The following is a 13,552-nucleotide window of genomic DNA, read 5'->3' as shown; positions in this document are numbered from 1 at the left end:
CAGTGCAGCATGTCAGTTGATCACACTGAGACACAAAAGCTTGAATTCTTCTGTCACAAGAAAGTCCAGGGGTGGTGAAAAAAAGGTTAGTGTGCTTGGGAAGGTTCCTGGCTCAAACCCCACCCCTCTCAGTAATGTCGTGTTGCGGCAGGAAGGCAATCTGGCATGAAAGTTGTGCTAAAACAACTTGCAGATCCACATTGGATCTGCTGTGGTGACCCTGAGTGAAAACAAGGGACTTACTTTTCAAGGTCCAGAAATTACAGACTAAATATCACATCTGTATGAACTGCATCTGTCACAGCAAGAAGGTCCTGGGATGTGTGGAGTTTGCATGTTCTCCTCCTGTTTCTGTGGGTTCACTCTGGCTTCCTCCATACATGTGAGGGTTAGGTGAATTAATGGCCCGGTCACACGGCATACGGCCATTCCTGAATGAAGATAAAAAGTAAAAAAATTCAGAAACCGTTGAGAAAAGTTGGACGAATAAGCTTTTGACTTTTCCCATCACTGAAGAGCCTGCGAATCAAGAGCGCAAAAGGAATGAAAGAGGAACAAAACAAATCCAACGCTAACGTTAATCTCCACGCTTTAAACGAAACGCACCTGGAGCCACTGCTGGAGCAGTGTGTGTATCTGCATCCTTCTCTGCCTTCCAGGACTTGGCGCTGGGATGGAGCTCTGTAGCACCTGAGTCCTAGAGAAGCTGGAAGGAGAGACGCCCCAGCCGATCCACTGTGGAGATCTGTGCACATGTCGGTGGATCCACCTGCTGTGGTTCCTTGTCCAGAACAACAGAGGGATCATCTCCTTCATCATCAGAATCCTCATTGTCTGGTTCAGACTCTAACAATGCACTGCACACTCTGTTTTGCTCTAATTAAAATAAAAAAACTGAAGCACTTGCTCAACATTCATAAGTCGCCTCATTTTTTACAAAACAAAAACACCACCACACTAACCACACACGCTAAATACTCCAACAAAAAATGCACACTCCATACATGCCAAATATTTCTCAAATCTCTGAAATACCAAACCTCTAATTGCTGTCTGTACACCTGAAATGCGCACATAGTCAGCATTTTTCACGTGTTGTTGCTTGCAACTACGTATGTTTGCTTTTAATGTATGTGTACAGTTGTGTGTAGCGCTTGCCGCACTTCTGCCTTCGGGTTTTTTTTTTTTTTTTTTTTTGCATTGCAGAAATGCCCTCCATTCTCAAAACAGTAAAGGCCCCTTCACACATAGTGTGAATATGTACAACTCCAGGCTTGCACCATGCTGGTGTGACGGTTCATGCATGCAGGAATACAGCACCACCAGTGTAACCACATCATGCAGCTGGTGTGAAGTAAAAAATAAATAACAAAGAAAAAAAATACATGCTATGACGGTTCTGTGCACATGGAAACACAGCAGCTTTTCCCCAGCAGCTAGTGCAGCTGGAAAAAAAAATACATGTCACCCATGGGATTTGAACCCCCGCCTTCCAAAAGCTCTGATTGCAGTCAGAAACTTTACCAAGTGAGCTACCATCACTGTCCTGTAAAAGGTGCTGAATACTGTGTCATATCAGGAAGCACATGGATGTATTTAAAAAAATAAAAACAGCGCAATATTTAAAAACATTGCATAAATCCCTCTCATCAAGCGGGCAATACAAATATGATCCATCTGTTCCTCTGTAGATGACCCATTGTCACTGACGTACAGTCATAAAATGACATGAATGAGAAGCAGTTCGCTTGTCTCATTCATGTCCACATCTGCTGGCACGTGTCCTGCCAGCCCGCGCATGTCTTGCTGACATGCGTGTCTTGTGGATGGTGCTCAGCAGGACACCGCATCATGTGAAACAGAGCTCATGTGGGTGATGTGACAGTAAGATTGTCTGTTGCGTGTTATGAGCTGACGGCCCATTTCAACCTGGGGGCAGCCTGTTCATGTGCGCGCCGTGCGCACGCTCACTTGCTTGCTGCAGCCCGTCACCACAGTGATATATGTTTTTATTTATGTCCACTTGATGACAGCAAACAGACACACGCACGTCACAGTGGTCAGTTGTTAGTCCATGTCTGTCCAAACACAGTACTGTTCAGCTGGGATGTCCAGAATGACAAATCTCCACAGCCGCTTCTGTTATAGCCACACCTCCTGTCAGTTCAGCGCACACACCAAAGCCAAACTCGTGGGGCACTTAGACAAATTTCACTGCGAGTATGACAGTGATTGTCTGCTTTCTGTTGTCGTGCCAAGAGTGTGAATGGCCACACATTTTCTAAGTGCCATGCGAGTGGTATTAGATGTTCGTGCGTGTCAGCTGGAATTTGGCCGACACCTGCCGCGAGAGGGTTTGATGGGCTCGCACAACACACACTCTGTCTTTCATCTGCTGATGTGTGCAAATAGTTGTAGCAACAGGTGTACGAGGCATTAGAGGCAGCTACAAAATTACACGGTTTGTATACGATTCCTGCTTCATCCGCACTTAATGCACAATTCGACCAAATTTGCAGTATGTGTGAAGGGGCCCTAAAGCAAGCGGCAGTCAGGTTTCCAGATGTACAGCGGGACAGACTGCTTCCTTGTCAGGGCTGGGAACATCAGATCGGAAAGTTCAGAGTCCTTCTGTGTCATCTCTAAAAAAAGTAGAAAATATTGCCATTTAAAGTCACAAGCAAACTTAAAACTTACCGTTTCTTGTTTCAGCACTGTAAGTGAGACAGAGTGGTGGGGGGGGGGGATCGTGCTGTCTCTCTCTCTGCTTTTTTTCAAAACCCTGGTGTTTCTGATCACCAGCGCTACAGCTGTGTGATCAAGCAGTCAGTCACACGCATGAGAAGGTTGGATTACCTGTTCCGATCACGCACGCACAGACGCTGTGTACGTGGACCAGACACACACACATACACGCGGTTCACCTTCTCTCCAGGTGATTCACTCTGGATGAATGCATCCAGTGTTTGGATGTGTTGTAGTGCACACGTGCGCGCACAAAAGGACTGCCTCGTACATGATTCAGCGACTGAAAAGCAGCCATTTGCAATCACACTGGGTTTTCTGTTTTTTATATGTCACATCTTTGTGGATCAAAGCTGTTCACATGAGAATGTCTGCTGCTGCTGGAACTTCTTCCACACTTAATGCTCAAAGTCATGCTTCTGTAAACCGCCACCAGGATTGCACAAACCGCCGCGCAGTTCGCACTGAGAGATCACCGCAGATGACACAAAATATTATTACATTGTCATGGCCCTCAGCTCCAAGGCAACGAGCTGAAACTTTTTCCACACTTGATGCTTAAAGTGATGCTTCTGTAAACTGCTGCTTGGCTTGCACAACCTGAGCTGCAGTTCGCTCTGATCACCGCAGATGACACAAAATATTATTACGTCATGTCGGCACTCAGCTACATGGAAACGAGGCTGATCATGCTCCTGCAAAGCCTCCCTGCTGCGAACAAATACACAGCGACCAAGGATCGTGTCGGCACTCAGCAGTGCAACAGAAACAAGGCTAATCACGCTCCTGCAAAGCTCCCCCCACCCTGCTGCAAACAAATACGCAGTGATCAAGGATCACTTCCTCAAAACGTTTGAACTGTCAGACTGAAAGGGCCAGCAGTCTCTTCTCTCTGCACAGGCTGCAGGACAGCACGCCATTCAGAGTTCATGGACAGAGTGGTGCAGCTCCTGACAGGACGCCAGTCAGACTTTTTGTGCAGCAACTCTCTCCTCAGGTGCGTGCAGCACTGGAACAACACCATGGACTGCTGCGCACTGGAGGAGGAGGCTGACAAATTCTTCCTGGCCGACCAGCATCATGGCATGACAGCAGCCCCACTCACACACACAGCGGCAGAAGCCCCACACCGTACACCAGCTCCGCCCTGGAGGAAGCAGCTGCATCTCTCCTCCACAACAACACTCACAAACCGCCTTCTGTACTGTGTGAAAACATTCAGCAGGTCGAACGAAGTCAAACTAAACGCTAATGTTACAAAAACTAAGCAAACGATAAATAACTGCCAAGAACGACAGCAAAAGGAAATACGAACGAATTGAGGTTTTTGGCGGCATTCATTCAAATTTTTCAGCAGTTTAAAAATCCTGACGCAGCGCCAGCTGCAGGAACAAAGGTTGTGCGTAGGTTACACAATGCCAATGAAAGTCAATGAAAGTCCAGATTTCTTGTGTCATTTTGACCTTGTGACATTTAACTGTGGCGACTTCACCTGGGTGTATGACAGCTGTTTTCTTGCCTTTTCTTACTGTTACTTCCTCACGTGTTGATTGGTGGGTGTGTATCAGCTGAACAAAAGTCTTGGCAGCACCAGGGTCAATATCAAAAGCCACACTAATCATTTCTGTAGCACTATCACCGGATGCAACACCTTTCTGTTGTTTAAGCTGTTCATTGATCACGTCTTCTATGATGTTAAAGTCTATGATAGCATCTTTTGCCACATTAGGATCACTGGAAACAAGCACTGGGACTAGCAGATTAACACTGGAGGCCTATGACCCATTGGTACCCATCCCATCCCACAAAGGTTATCTTGGTCTGAATGGTTGTATGTCCATATAATGGCTCTGGCCCTCATAGTTCTTGTATGGGTCTTATGGAGCTGTCAGGTAAGTGCTCTGCTCGCCACTTGTCATTTATTACTGTTGCTTGAGCACCTGTGTCCCAGAGTGCTGTAACTGGCACCCCATTAAATATACATTTCACCATTTTCCTTTGGACTATCAGCTTGATCAGTCTTCTACCTTGTTTTGCTGTGAGATAATCAACTTGGGATATTTAGGGCAGCTTTTGCTTTTGCATTCCCCCCTCTACAAAGTGTTGCTCAACTACTCTGACTGCCTTGCAAAGGGGTATGTGTTCCTTCCACTGGCACTTCTGACATGTTTTGGAGCAGTATGTTGTGACTGAACAACCTGCGCATGTTTGGAGCTTTCCTCCTGTGCACTCCTTCTTTAGACAGTAGTGACAGTGGTGGGACTCTGTTGGTGTAGACTGGGTCACTGCTGGTCCCATGGCAGTGGCCCTCTGGAGTTTCCCTGCAACAGCCGCAGAGCTCTGCATCCCCTGGAAACATGGCCTAGCTGATCACACTTAAAGCGGTGGCTGCAGTTTTCTCCTTCTCCTTTTTTCTGACAGGTTCGGCAGCCTCTTTTGTGGCTGTCCTTAGTCTCTCTCATTTGCTTGGTGTACTGTGGCTTTCCAGTGGTCAAGGAAGTAAAGATCAAGTGTTTGATTTCAGCCACTTCTGATTGAAGCTCCTTCACCAAAGACTGCACTTCAGGCTCAGGTCAGGTCAGGTCAGGTTCCTTTATTCGTACCCGTAGGTAAATTAGGTTTTTCATTTGCGGTTAGGTCAGGGGGGAGGTGAGCTGCCCTGCGAGAAGTTCTGTGCTGTTCTTCTCAGGTTTTGAACTTTTGCCCTACTTGGGGTCTGATGGAGTGTCCCAACTGTTGTTGGCTGTCTGTAAATCACTCACCCTTGGAGTTTTTGTGCTGATCCTCTTTAACTTATTGAGCCTTTCTGCCTCAAGGTTAGCTGCTTCTGTTTTTTGTTTTTTTTTAATCAAGGTTTCATTAGTTATATCTGGGTTGTCTAACAGTCTATCTGGTATTTGATATTGTCAATGAGTAGTCATGTTCCAACTGATCTAAGAAATTTCTTTTTCACAAGGTCAAGACTGTAATATTCCTCAGACTCTGTCCTTGGATGCAAAAAAGAGTCTGTCATTTAGTTCAATAGCTCTGAACAGAAAGTCTTGTGCTGGCTCTTTTGGTTCTTGAGCGATGCTGATTAGCTTTTGGTACAGATTTGATGGATCATCTTGTAATGTAATGTCCCTTTAATATTATTTTTAGCTGTGACAGTGTCAGATCACTCTTTATTTCCAGCATATCACGCAGCTTCAAGCCTGGACTTATGACTTTAATTACTGCTTCGATGACCTCAGACTCACCATGGCCCTTGTGGAGTCCACTCTCTATCTGGTGCATGAGATTTGTGAAGGACAGCTTATCACCCTGCCCTCCCTCACCGACCTGACCCCAGATCCAAAACTTTCGGCAGATAGTCACTTCTGGAAGCTTAGCTAATGCCAGTTCTAAGATGGGACTGACTGTGGGCATGTCCAAAATGTTCAGCTTTTCCTCAGTGCACCTTATTTCCGCATTCAGGGCTTTGCAGGACTGCTGAAGCTCCAAATATTTTAACCTCATCTCAGCTGCGTCACTCACTTCACGCTCTCCCCTAGTGCTGCCGTCCGACATTTTGTCTTCCGTGAACATTAACAGTCCTTTAACAATGCGCAATGCTTCGTCAAGCTCTGCTTTACGTTCAACAACATCCAAGTGGCTTTTCGATAGTCTTTTGGTGGCAATAGTTTCATCATCCTTAATGTATTTAAGGTATTTTAAACACCTCCATTATCCGGTCCCTGCTTAGCTGACAAAGGGTTGTGCTGGTGCGGTCAAGAAGAGTCTCTAAATCATCCATTTCAGCTTTATTCAGTTTGTTGTAGGTTCGTTGTAGGAGAAAAGTTCTTTACCTCCACGGTAATGCCTGGCGGCACTCTTTTATTTGAACTGTCCCCCTGGCTCTGGCTCACCAAGATATGTTGCACCCACGAACTCAGGCAGACACTGCAAAATGTTTTACTTGTTTTTATTTTGACACTCACAAACAGCTGTTCCATTAGCTTCTCCAACTTTTACTGCAGTGTACTTCTCTGGCTGTGGTATTTACTGATCTGGTGCTTCAAATCCCTCCTCACCATGCCTCTCCATTCACTACATCTTCTTCTGTTACTGTTTTCCTTACATTACCTGGGTAACCAACCACGCAACACATTATGTCTTCTTCAGTGACTTGTTAAATTACCTGGGTAAATGTGCCACCTTGTGGTGCAACCACAAAACACGATGCAATCAAAGTCCAAAATATAACACAGGATAAACAACAAAAGAATAAAAAAGATAAACAATGTTAAAGTTATAGAATTAGAATTATGTAGTGGGTCTCTTCGAACCAAAGTTAACGTGACAATCTTAACAAGGATCACAGAAATACAGTGGAGGAAATAAGTATGTGAACCCCCGCTGCTTTTAAAAATTTGCACACTGACAAATAAACAGTCTATGATTTTTATGATAGCTTGTAACAGTGATAGAAACAAGTTGAGACTGTGGCCTGCTTCCGTAGATGTGTCCAAAATATCATAAAGGGATATGCTTTGCAAACTTAATACCATTACTACATTGGATGATGTTGAAATTGAGGATGGCCTGTTGGCTGTTCAAACAATATCAAAGATTTCATGTCTGCAACCTACAACCCATGTGGAATGTCTCAAAGCTCAACCTACTTCTAGGCATCTTATATATGCTACTCTGGAACCACCCCTAAACTCAAACTGTCCATCCGTCAACCCCACAGAGGTTTTAAAACAGATCACTAAAACAGATCACTGTCCTCAAAATTATTGCTGATTAATGATCTAATTATGGATCATCACTTAGATATGATTGGGTTATGTGAAATCTGGCTTAAACCTAGAGCTGTCCTCCCCTTAAATGAGGCCTGCCCACCGGCATACACATTTAGTCACCTCGTGATGCAAAGCAAGGCAGAGGTGTTGCTCTTATTTATAAATCTAGGTTTAGCTTCTTAGCTGTTTGGGGTCACAAATATAACTCATTTGAGCATCCGATTCTCTGCTCTGCCCATGATGCTACGTGTTGCCAAGGTCAGAAGAATAAAAATCAGCCGTATTATTTTGTCACTGTATATAGGCCACCTGGCCCATACTCTGAATTCTTAGATGAATTTGGTGCATTCATCTCTAACTTGTCAACGAGTGCAGATAACATTCTGATTATTGTTGACTTTAACATTCATATAAATAACCCTTCTGATCCCTTCTGCAAATCATTTATGGAAATTGTGGATGCATTAGGATTTCAGCAATGCATTCAGGACTCGATGCACATCAGTGGAAATGTGGCCCGCTCCATGCACAGCGCCTCTCCCTTCCGCCGGCTGCTTGAGGTTGGGACTCACATGTCACACCCTTTTAATGCACTTCACCAGCTTAGTACATGCACGCACATCATATTGGGTTTTAACTAGCATATTATAGGGTTAATATAGATTTGCAGACAGGTGTTGAAGATGGGTTTGCAGGGCAGTCTGTGGCACAGCTGTGCACTGCAGCCTCCCACAGTGATCTCCTTCCGCCACTCCTGCCCTGCTATTTTAATGCGCACACTTTATTTCTACACACTTAGCAAACACATTCACTAATTTAGAGTAAGGTCACTAGGCGGCAGTGGGTTTGCAGGGCAGGCTGTGGTGCAGCAGTGTCTCATGTCCTCCCCTGGCAGTCTGCCGTTATCTGCCCTGCCTTTAATGCAACTCTTTATCTTGCTCACTTAGGGGGTTGTACACATCAAGGGAGATGAGTTATAACAACTATGGTGGGGTTGGTAGGAGGGGTGAGTATGGTACGTGGGGCTGGCCCCAGGTAGCTGGGGATGTCGGGGACTCTGGGCTGGGGGGGTGGTCTGCCTCACCATTTCTGCCGTGGTCTCAGGGTCATACTCTGGGGCATGTGGGGCCCAGGGTCCCGTGGCCTGTTGGGGGGGTGGGTGGTTGTGGGGAGTGCGGGTGTTGATGCTAGGGGGTGGAGGGCTGCTGGGTTGATGTGGCCATGGTCTCCGTGGGGTGAGGTGTTGCACCGCTCTCATTTGGGTGGTCTCCCAATCTTGGGCTTTGGTGTTTGTGGTGGGGTCCGGGGTGTGGGGGTGGATTGGGGGCTGGGGGGAGTTTGGGGGAGTCTTGCTGGCTGTGATTAATAGTCTCTTGTCCCCTCCCCTCCCGGGGTACTGATGAGGTGTTTAGCAGGCTGACATTGTTAAATAGGTCCCTGGCACAGTTTTGTAGACAGCAAGGCTTTAGCTTTATTGATAACTGGCCTTCGTTCTGGGGCCGCCGTGGCTTGCTGATGCCGGATGGCCTCCACCCTACTGGGGAAGGCGCCACCATCTTATCTGTGAACATAGATAGAGCTCTACAGGGAGGGTAACATTAGGAATCTACAGCAGGCCACGCAGCAGGTGATTAGAGACCCTGCAAGGCTTATGACAAATGTGCGTATGGAATCCATTAGCTTAGCGGGGAATTTAGTGCAGAAAATCCACCATGGTGATAGTGCAGTTTATTTGCCAGGGAGGGAGTTTCAACAAGTTGAGACTGTGGCCTGCTTCCGTAGTTGTGTCCATAAAAATCATAGTGGGATATGCTTTCCAAAGTTAATACCCATTACTATATTGGATGATGTTGAAATTGAGGATGGCCCAGTGGTTGTTCCAGCAATAGCAAAGATTTCGTGTCTTCTACCTACAACGCGCGTGGAATGTCCCAAACCTAAACCTACTTCTAGGCATCTTATATATGCTACTCTGGAACCACCCCTAAACCCAAACAGTTCAACTGTCAACACCACTGAGGTCCTTAGACTGGGTCTCATTAACATAAGATCACTGTCCGCAAAATCATTGTTGATCAATTATTCTTGAACCACTGCAGTCTGCTTTTAGAAAATATCATTCCACAGAGACGGCTCTCACTAAAGTGGTGAATGACCTTCTGCTTACAATGGATTTGGACACCACTACAGTTCTGTTACTGTTAGATCTCAGTGCTGCATTTGATACTGTGGATCATCATATTCTATTTGATAGGCTGGAAAATCATTTTGGGATTACTGGGAGTGCCCTTGCATGGCTGACGTCATACTTGACCAGTCGTTCTCAGTGTGTTTTGTACAGTAACACTACCTCTAACCTTAGTGACATGAAATTTGGGGTTCCACAGGGGTCTGTCTTAGGCCCTCTGCTTTACTCCCTTTATATTGCACCCCTTGGGCACATACTGTGGCGTTTAGGGATTACCTTTCACTGCTATGCAGATGATACTCAGTTATACATGCCAATAACTGCTGGTAATTTCGTTCACATAAAATCCTTAGAAGATTGCCTTGCAGGAGTGAGAAGTTGGATGTCTCGAAACTTCCTTCTTTTAAACTCTGATAAGACTGAAATGATGGTTCTTGGTCCAGTGAGACATCAGCATCAATTTGAGCAGTTAACGCTCAGCCTCGGCTCGTGTGTCATACATCACACTGACAGAGTGAGGAACCTTGGGGTAATTATTGATCCTTCATTGTCCTTTGGCCTCCACATTAGAAATATTACTAGGACTGCTTTCTTCCACCTGCAAAATATAGCGAAGATTCATCCCATCCTGTCTATGGCTGATGCTGACACCCTGATCCATGCATTTATCTCTTCTAGATTGGACTACTGCAATGTTGTATTTTCTGGTTTACCGCTTAAAGCTGTGATCAAACAGCCAACATCTTAAACTTGCATTAAGATGGGGCCATTGGATTCCTTCAAAGAAAAGATAAACCCCATACAGCAAGGCCTGGTATATCTCCAGGTGTCAAAGAGGAGACATTTTAAGCAATACACGGCTTGGATCTGTCAACAAAACCCAACACTTTCAAGATTTAAGATTGCCCAAAAAGCATTCCACACGAGCTGTGAATTCTTATCAGCTCCCCAAACCAGATGCAACTCAACTCCCCTCTCACATAAAAAAAACCTCCACAGAAAGACACCTTCTTCAGCAAAAGTCCTGAAAAGATGTTTTTCACACTAAACTCAAAGGAAAACAGCTCACTGAAGGAGTACTCTTGATTCACCGATTATGGCAAAGTTTTGCTGGTTGAAATTGACTAAATATTATGCTTTTTACATTTGCTTGCTTCTCCTGCTTCGCTTACCTCTTTACTCTTCTCCTCTCTCTTCTTTTCCTTGAGTCTAAAGACGCGCAGAAAGCCGTCAAGATTTATGACTGTTTGTCTAAAGCCACGTGCTACTTAAGACTCATTCTTGTTCGGCGTACCAACAAGAACTTCATTTTTCCGACAGATAACTTTTGCAACCTTTGTCAAGTAAATGCGCCAGCGCATTTAACTTCCTTTTTGGAATTTTCAAATTAAAACCTTTTTTCTTTTTCAAACTCCAAATTACTTTCACGAACATTTTTCTTCTAAAGTCAGCTAATTTTGCATTGAATTCTGAATCAACCAAGCTTCCAAAAAGATGATGATGAAAGACAAATTTTTGATTTTTGATAGAGAATAAAGATGCTCAATCCTTTATTCTGACGAGCCATACTCCCGAGCGCTGCAGAGGAAAAACATCCAGGTCAGCTGAGACGTCCACAGCGACTTGAACTGCCACCGCAAAATCACAGCACCGTAATAACAGAAATCATTCCCACCACTGACGAGACCAAGCGGGTCGGACCGGCAGAGCCTATTTTTCAAGGTCCCTGGCGAAGCTGTGTGGCAGACAGAGCGTCAACTGAACCAGACGATTCCAGCATCGGACCTCACAGAGACTCGCTGCACTGTGCAAGTAAGACCGGGCTATGTTGTCAGATAAACAGAGTGGCTTTATTTAACTCTATTCAAAATCATTAATCTTCTCTCAGGTTAACAATACCAAAGTAAATTACCTGTTAAATTAGGATGAATCTTACTCCTAAAGCTCACGCTACGAAACCAAATTATCTGAACATCACATAATCATTACTCCTCGAAGGTTGTCATAAATTGATCACCATGATATGTCCTGTTGTTTAACTCCTGCTAGAGTTAAATAAATATCTTAAACGTGTGAAGTTGTCTGTGATTTTTGTATGGTTTTACAGAGGGTGTCGGATCTGACCTGCGGGGCTTATCCTTTGGAAACTGAGACTGATTAATTAAACTGAGACTGATTAATTAAATTGAGGCTAATCAATTAATGAATGTTTAAACTCAGAAGGACCTATCCTTTGAACTAGGTGGTGCCCCCGGTGTAAAATTATCCATAAGTGATCATTTTCAATATTCCAAAACATTAATATATTCATCCTGTGGTTTTTTCCCTACAGCAGTCTAGCATTAGGGGTCTCCAATTGGTTCAAAATGCTGCAGCCAGACTTTTGACAGGAAGCAGAAAGTACAACCATATTACACCCATTTTGGCATCCCTTCACTGGTTTCCTGTCCCATTGAGATCAGATTTTAAGGTTCTGCTACTAACCTATAAAATTATTCATGGACTGGCACCTCCATACCTAGCTGACCTAATTAAACCTTACGTACCGGCCCGGGCTTTACGTTATCAGGGTGCAGAACTACTTTGTGTCCCTAGGGTGAATAAGAAGTCTGCGGGTCACAGAGCTTTCTCTTATCGTGCCCCTGTTCTGTGGAATGATCTCCGTGTCAATAAAACAGTCAGATTCTGTGGAGATTTTCAAGTCCAGACTTAAGACGCACTTATTTTCCCTTTCATATGGCTAGCATACTGGTACAGTTTTGTTTTATGCTTTTTACTCTTTTAATTCATTTATTAGTAATTGGAGCAGGCTGCGGCCTCAACTTTACCTAAATTCTGGGTCTTTTAGTGAAGTTTAGGGCTAGTGGCCGGCGATCACCTTAGTATTTCTGTTTTTCTTGTTGTTTAATGCTGGCAAATTATACAGTATTTTTTGTCTTTCTAATGCCTGATTATGTTTTTTCTCTGTTTAAGGTGCAGCTCCATCCAGAGATGGGAATTGTATTCGTGTTGGCAATCCTCCTGTCCTGTGCACCAATAGCATTTCTTGTATATTCGTCCGTGAATTGTTCTGTGAAGTGTTCTATAATTTATGTTTGTAGCATGGCCCAAGCAGAGGGTCACCCCTTTGAGTCTGGTCTGCTTGAGGTTTCTTCCTCAGAGGGAGTTTTTCCTTACCACTGTTGCTCTGGGGGTTGGTAAGGTTAGACCTTACCTGTGTGAAGTGCTTTGAGGCAACTCTGTTGTGATTTGGCGCTATATAAATGAAAATAAATTTTAAAAAAAATTGTCCTGGGGGAGTCTTGGGACTTGGGGGGGCCTTCTGTGCTTCTGGCCCCGGGTTACCTTTCACTGCTATGCTGATGGTACTCAGTTATACATGCCAATAACTGCTGGTAATCTCATCTACATAAAATCCTTAGAAGACTACCTTGCATCAATGAGAAGCTGGATGTCTGGCAACTTCCTACTTTTAAACTCTGATAAGACTGAAATGATGGGTCTTGGTCCAGTGTGACATCAGCATCAATTTGACCACCTAACGCTTGGCCTAGGCTTGTGTGTCATTCATGACAATGACAAAGTGAGCAACCTTGGGGTAATTTTTGATCCTACGTTGTCCTTTGACCTCCACATTAGAGATAATATGAGGACTGTTTTCTTCCACCTGCAAAATATAAGGAAGATTTGTCCCATCCTGTCTATGGCTGATTTCTGAGACCCTGATTCATACATTTGTCTCTTCTAGATTGGACTACTACAATGTTCTATTTTCTGTTTTACCACAGTCCAGCATTCGGGGTCTCTAATTGGTTCAAAATGCTGCTGCCAGAGTTTTGACATGAATCAGGAA

Source organism: Thalassophryne amazonica, chromosome 4, assembly GCF_902500255.1.
Source record: "Thalassophryne amazonica chromosome 4, fThaAma1.1, whole genome shotgun sequence".
Classification (NCBI taxonomy): domain Eukaryota; kingdom Metazoa; phylum Chordata; class Actinopteri; order Batrachoidiformes; family Batrachoididae; genus Thalassophryne; species Thalassophryne amazonica.
This window is presented reverse-complemented; position numbering follows the sequence as displayed.